The sequence below is a fragment of the Fundulus heteroclitus genome, chromosome 22, assembly GCF_011125445.2.
Source record: "Fundulus heteroclitus isolate FHET01 chromosome 22, MU-UCD_Fhet_4.1, whole genome shotgun sequence".
NCBI lineage: Eukaryota > Metazoa > Chordata > Actinopteri > Cyprinodontiformes > Fundulidae > Fundulus > Fundulus heteroclitus.
Window position 1 is genome coordinate 42004894 of NC_046382.1, and position 7716 is coordinate 42012609.

At 41.2% G+C, this 7716-nt stretch overlaps 1 long non-coding RNA gene across 1 annotated transcript; it reads right to left on the reverse strand.

Annotated features, from left to right (window-relative positions):
• Window positions 1-206: 206 nt before the first annotated feature.
• LOC110367994 lies at window positions 207-1280 on the reverse strand. Its single transcript, XR_004927544.1, has 3 exons — window positions 1215-1280; window positions 560-675; window positions 207-359 (listed from the first exon to the last, which is right to left on the reverse strand). It is a non-coding gene; the product is annotated as an uncharacterized LOC110367994 (long non-coding RNA).
• Window positions 1281-7716: the final 6436 nt, after the last annotated feature.

Genomic DNA, 7716 nt, shown 5'->3' on the forward strand with positions numbered 1-7716 from the left:
TCATCACCAATAAACATGTAGGGAATCACATTATCAGTGCCTGGCAGGGAGTCATCGGGGGGGAAATTCAATATGCCTGTGTCCATAGCATCTCTAAGGTCAGAATGGGCAAACACTCCAGCATCAGACACCCTTCCTTGTGTCCCTGCGCTTGCATACACAAACTTGTAGTTTGCGTCAACAACTGCCATGAGTATGACGGAAAACCTAGACTTGTAGTTATAAAACATGCTTCCACTGTTGCGAGGGGGTTGAATGAATACATGTTTCCCATCTATTGCTCCTAAGCAGTGTGGAAACTGCCATTTGTTTTCAAAGTCTCTGGCAATGGCCGTCCACTCAGAGTCAGTTGATGGCGTCTGTGGAACACAAAATATGATGTATGAAATAAAATTTTTTGGAAAACACGTTTTTATGTCTTAAACACAGTTTTTTTTTTACCACATTTCACAAAGACTGGAGAAAAAAACTAATGACTTTTGGTTTACTTGTGGAACATATTTGAAAAATGTTCAGTAAACCGTTAAGAAGTATAAAAATAGCTGTAACAGAAATTTACCTTCAAGTAAACATCACGCAGCACTGTAGTGAGGGCTGTGCACGTTTCCATCACTATCCGACTCAGTGTTGTGCTTCCAATCCTGTATTGAAAACCTAATGACTTGAAGGTCTCGCCTATCAAAATAAAGAAAGTGATTTATATAGTTAGGTAGATTTAGATCAGGCGTCACCAACCTTTTTCAAACAGCGCTCCTTTATCGGTGTAGTGTAATAAAAAGGGATACAAGGATCTGTAATGTGGAACTCCCTGGTGATTTAAAGTCTTACCAGTTTTAATAAGACTTTAAATCACAACTCTGGTTTTGCCAAAATAAGACATGTAACAATTTAAGATGTTTTTATATTTTACTGTATGCCTTTAAATGTTGTCAATATTAAGTTAGACAAAATTAATATGACAGCTGTCCCATGTTGGCATCATACATTTTAAAATATATAATAACTTAAAATAGCACATGTCTAGAATAAAATAAAGTGGCAGTATAAAGGACAGATGTCCACTCACTGGGCATTAGTAGCTGTAATAGTATGAACTTGGGCGAAGTGATTTATAATGTGATGTGGTTAAAGGATTTTTTTTTTTTGCATCATGTTCACATCTGTTAAATGTAATGAGCAGTGTTGCAGAAGTGTTTTTTTTTTAATACACTTACCTGTTGCCAGAAAGCGTAAGGTCACAAAGAGCCTGTCCCTGGGGCTGATGGCTTTTCTTAGGTGTGTGTCTTTCTTTATTATGTGTGGTGTCACCCTCTCCAGGAGATAAGAAAAGTCTTCAACCGACATCCGCAGAAGCCCCCGAAATCCCGCCATATCATCTACCTATTGATAGATAGGGCTGTCATTAAATACACACACTTAGAACTTTGAATATTTATGTTTACATACTTCTGATGCTATTAAAGCCATACAAGCAAAAATGACTTATGCAATGCAAATCTAAAACATGTTTAGTGTTTAGACAATCAGTGAAAATAAAATGCAGGTCGACATCACATCCACACATCTGGTGAAAAGGTATGCAATTTACAGCATAACAGTAGTTTAATTATAACAAAAGCAGGCTATAGACACCAAACATTTATTTCTGCATTTAACTGACTATCATGACATTGTTGATAAACAAAGAGGAAAAGGCTGGGGTGTTAAATGTGCACAACGTCAGCTTACCTCAAGTTCTTTCTGTAAAACAGACAGACCGTAGATGTCACGTTTCCTCAGCCATGTCTTTGTCCAAATACGTCCTCGCCTTTTCTTTTTAGGGCTTTCTGCACACAAAATTGCACTTATTGCCAAAGCAGCGCGTTTCTTTGCAGTAGCCATCGACACTTCCGTCTTCTTCTTCCGTCTTCTTCCGTCTTCTTCTTCGTCTTCTTCTGTCTACGTTCGGACGTACAGTGTGAGCACTCCTGTCGCGTCCGGGCGTCGCGCCGTACACAGATCGTGAGCGGTGAACTTTAAACCCCGCGGTTTCATCGCACAGTTTGAGATGTATATAAGTACCACGACTGAAAAACTTGTACAGTGTACGCCCGGCTTTATTTTGGTGGGTATTTTCTGATGTGTAGTGAGCGACGGCCAGCTACAATAGAAGAACCAAGAACATTAAATTACAGTTGTTTACTTGAAGCCATGGAAGAAGAAGCATTCTTTCAACATGAAAAAAGCAGGGAGATTTAATGGGTATTCAACCATACTAGTATGAACCTGAACCTACAGCTGGATCTCTGGAATGAAATGAAGACTCTTCAGTTTTGGATTCTGATTATGAGGAACGTCATACCTGGTGAAGTTGGTTTCAGGTTGGATATTCTTGCTCCGGGGATTCAGCTTTGTAGTCCTCCTGTTTTACAACCACTATGTAGAAGGGAACTGGCAGAAAGCAGCTGCCCCAATTTAAAAGCCTAATGACCCCAGGAGTGTCCTAATGACCCCAGGAGCTATGCTGTCAGGGGCTTCATACCCCTAGTAGGGTCACCCAAGGCAGACAGGTCCTAGGTGACGCACCAGAAAAAGAGCAGTCCAAAGACCCCCTTAACATGAGTTACATAAATGGTCACCGGGGTGTGTCTGGGCTCTCCCTTAGAGATAGGGTGAGGAGATCAGTCATCCAGAGAGGACTCAGAGTAGAGCCACTGCTCCTCCACGTCGAGAGGAGCCAGTTGAGGTGGCTCGGGCATCTGGTTAGGATGCCTCCTGGACGCCTCCCTGGTGAGGTGTTCTCCCAGCAGGAAGCTTTAATGTTTCTAAAACAAGTCCCTATTTTTTCATCAATACTTTTAGTTTCACAGCTTATCAAAGACAAGGTGCCTCTTAACTGTCTATCAGACATTGCTGACTCTCTCAGAAAAATGCTTTGCTGCACAGAAATGCTTTCTTTCATTTCACTCACCCCTATTCTGCATGAATCTGTACATGTTTTGTCCTCGCTCATACTGAGATTCACGACTCTCCTGGACACACTTAGTACAGCACTGATTCGCAATTCTGGTGAACTGGTGATTCTGGTGTACTGCTGAACGTAGCAGGAGACCGAATCACTCAGTATGAGTCAAGTCACTCACTGTATTGCATGAATCAGTTTGTCTCCATCCCTCTGTCAATGAGTCGAGATTCGCAAACCTACTGAAACGCTGTGTTGCTGCTGTACTGACAAATCAGTACGAATCACTGATTTGTTTAGCATGAACGTGAGTCAGCCAGTGAACCGTGTACTCTCTGAATGAGTGACCCCCCTGATTAGAGATATCTCTAATTGTATTTTGACTAGTCAAAATACAATTAGAGATATCTTAAATTGCTAAAACGTCTAGTCATAAAACAATTTGAAATATCTCGAATGTAAGGGCGGGACAACCGAATTTATGTTAAAACGGCTTGCCATAGTGCGTGAGCATACTCAAGAAATCCCCCCCAGGACCAGCGGTAACGACACCGGTGTTGCGATTCTCTCCTCTTTTGCCTCCAATTTCTCTCTCACTCTCTTCCTCTCCTCTTTAATGACTAACTTTCGCCTTAGATGTCTCACCTGTTTCCCCGATTTCAGCCTATTGAGTATATTTGCAAGAATTATTGAAGCTGAGACCACAAGCCATATGCGCATATACAGCACAGTGCAGATTTTTCATCTTAAAATGAAGCGTAGAAGATTTCTTCTAAATAAATACATTTTCGTGTTAATACTGTATCGTTCCGTTATGACACCCAAGCACCAGACCGAGGTTTTGCTGTTAACACTTTATTTTAGGACGAACAGGACAGGAAAGCTTTCACTCCGCCGGTCCCCCGAATCACGACTCCTCTCCCCGGAAGCCACACATTTCTTCCGGAATGACCCAAAAGCAATCTGATTAAAGGAACAGTAAGTGTGCAAGAGCATTTAGCAATAAAGTCTAATAAGGATCATTACAATACATTTTTATTTATCGATTAAATAAACAGTTTTTTGAGTTTTACAAAAGAAATGCTTATTTACACCTCGCGCAACCCCTAGTGGCAGCTCCCTCACCACACTTTGAGAAACCCTGCTTTAGAGCATCTCTCTTCTCAAAGACTGTATTGAGCACTCTGGATGTGTACTGCCACTGTGTTGGTGCCACACGAGGGAGACATCGCTGGCAGATTTCGTCCAGTAGTTGCGTGCGCCGAGGCAATCAGAAAAAAATGCAGCAAGGCCATTGAGGTGGGCGAAAAAGATCTTGCATTCTTTAAGCTTTGATGCCCCCTGAGTCAACACTAAATTGAGCCGATGTGCATAGCAGTGCATGAATAAAGCCAAAGGTGCTCTCTCCTTAACTTTAGCCTGCACCCCATTTAATCCAGAAGACATGACCGCTGCGCCGTCAAAACACTGTGCCACAACTTTACCCAGACATTCATTTTCCACCAAAAATCGGATGATAAAGCCTGCAATGTCATCGGCTCGCATCCCACTGGTTACATCTTCAAATCTGACAAACCGCTCCTTGACACCTGTGTCCGTTACATAACGCAGAACCAGTGCGAGCTGCTGTCTTCTCATCCACCATAACAGAGACAAATGGTGCTTTATTAACTTCCCTTCTGATCTCTTCCCCCATCACTTCAGCAATAGCAATGATCAGGTCATTTTGTATTCTGCCCTACGTACCACTTAACACTTTATTAGTGGACAGGTGGTAATGTAAATCCGTGTTGCTTTCAGCAATGAGAGAAAGAAGCTCCACATAGTTTCCCCTGTTTTCGGATCCAGCGCTTTCATCGTGCCCCCGAAATGAAAGTTCCTGCTTGCCAAAAAAAATGACACAGTCTATCAGTCTTTTTAAGTTTTCCCTATTTTTCTTCACTTTTCGTTGTGGAGCTCTGTTTCCCTGCCCACTTGCTTGCTCAGCTGTAGATCCACTCTGGTTTCCCCAAAAGTTTTGGAAAGCACCGTTGCTTGTAAGTGTCCGGCGGTGCTTTGATGCCTCGTTGCTGCCTTGGTTAGGCAAGTCAAATTTACAAATCCAGTGTGGCTCCGAACACCATGTCGATCAGTGGCAAATAACAAGCACTCCCAGCAATACAATTTGCAGCGTTCCTCGGAGCCTGTGAGCCAGGAGTACCGCTCGTAGTTAGTGGACTGAAAGTGGCGGACAAATCCTTTTCATGGTTGTGACAGGCTTGCTACCTTCTTGCCCAACCTTCTTGCCCAACCTTGCTTAACAATGTCCAGCTTTTCTTGAAAAGTCCATCTTGAAAATGGCTTTGACAGTAAATCTCCAACCAAATCCATTTCTTCTACTCCTTCACCCATTGTGGGTTGACAAAACAGCCATTAAATCAACACAACAATATCTTTGCTTGTGTAGCTCGCTACAGATGCAGTTTGCTAGCTCTGGCTAGTACACTCTTTGACTATCCAATCAAAGCGTGTCAATAGGCTGATGTTTCCGTACGCCTGCTAGAGGGCCTTGGTGTCGCCCACTCAAAATCTGATTGGTTGACGCAGCAGTTTGATCGACATTTATTTTATGCTACAGGGCCCGCAGAACTGATTGTGAAGGCCTCCAGGCAGATTTCTTTGACCCTGGCAACAAATAGTGGCTGAAATGTGATTGGTTAAATGCTTAAATGTGAAAATACACGTCTGGAAGCAGCGCAACCAGGGGGCAGCAATGAAAGGAAGCGGACAGACCATTTGGAATTATTTAATACGTATTCATGGACAAAATATAATTAACATCAGTCTGTGATTCAGCAAGCAGAGACCTCTTCAGCAGCTATCAAGGGTTGCAGAGGCCTGTTCATCACACATTTAATTCAGGTATGTAGTGGCCAGGAAACATCTAAAACATGCAGGACAGCGGGTCCTGGAGATCTGGGTGAACACCCCTGGTACACATTCTTTTTCGTTGTCCACCTGAAAAAAATGCTATTCAGAGTTATTTTAGATTGCTGAGATTTTTTATTATTCTTTCCAGATTATAATTTTCTGTTTATGACATTCAAAGCATTTGAGGGGACCAAGAAGAAGCCACCACTAATTCTGTGGAAGAAGTGGACACACTGGGTGAAATGGTCATTCCAGCATCCAGGGCAGAGGAATTGGACACCCTGGACAACAACCTGGAGTCAGGAGCTGTTCATAAAATAATGGCATGTACATTAAAAATGTAACCTTTTTTTTCCTTTTAAATTTTCCAATCTGTCAGGAGCATTATTTGAATATTGTTTTGTTACCTTTTTAGTCAATGTTCTGGCTGTCATTGGAGGGAAGGACCTGAAAGCTGCAGTATGCAAGACTTTGTCAAAAGTTAAGTCAAAATCGCCTTCCCGACCAGTACAGCTACCATGGGCGGAAGGGCAAACAATCTGTTTATAATAACTTGGTGGGTGTGATAATTGGGAAGTAAAATCTCCTGTAGCATTCCAGCTTTATTTCATTTATTTTTTTAAAGCATGACACCTTTGTTTCGTTATACTGCTGTTTTCTCTATATCTTGGGAGAAACAGTTATGCTGGTTTGGCAACAGTTATATATTTCTTATATGAATGGAAAAGATGAAATTCTGTCTCAAATAAATTGATAGTGTATTAGGCCATAAGATCTACATCTGTGCCATATGTTTGTTTTTCAAGGCTATAGAACATGCTTAATGTAGTAAATTTCTTTCAATAATGCCAGTTCTTCTGCTATGATTACCATGAACACAGGGGCTGAATGAAAAAAAACAGGGTTCAGATTCTGTATCAACTTACAACTCCAGGCTGTCATCTTAGGTTGGCTGAAGCACTCAAAGGGTCACAGAGCCATCCGCAGAGGAAACTGAACATGTCAGTGAAGAAACTGTTTAAAATCCTAAGTTTCCCCCCCCCCCCCTAATTATTTCGAAGACCCTCAAAGTGTGTGTGAGTGTGTGTGTAATTTTTTAATCTATATTTTCACTTATTTCTTTCCTGATTGTTTTTTCCCCCCAAGTCATCTGTTAATTTCTTTTTAGGTTTTAATGGCAATAAGGCTACCTTTACATGGGTTATGACTCCTCTATGCCATCTATTAGAATGTGGTTGGGTTACTTACTAATAGGAAAGCCTGCAACTAATCTACTACTAGTTTTTTACTCTATTGTCTGCATATGTCTGGAGTTTATTCCTACATACTGCCTCTTTCTTATTTTCATGATCCCACAATTTTTCTTAACTTTTTAGTGGAGTTGTTATCCTGTGTAAAAGTGTTCTGTTTTGTCTGTTTTAATTAACTGTTTTAATGGTTTTCCTTTTTATTTATTTTTTTGCAGAGAACTCATGTGGCACATCCAGAAAACAACCACAAAAAAACATGGTCAAGTGCTGAGGTTTCTGCTGTTATCAGGCATTTTAAAGCTCACATAAGTAAAGGAAAGCTTGCCACTAAAAATGAGTGTAATCAAGGTTCTGTGCTGGCTCAAAGAACAGCACAAAATATCAAGGACTAACTGCTAAGAGGCAGGCACAGAGCAAAAAGCTACAAATCTGACGTGAAGTAACCAATTATTTACTTTTCTGTTCTAACAACAATTTTAGTTATGTCACCTTTTTATTTTGTCTTTAACACCCTGCACCTTAAAGGCCGTTTACATTTCAGTTCGTTGTGCTGAGGTAAGCACAGAATATAAAATGCGTTACGTAATGTAAGATTTTTGAAGCTGTTATTCTTAA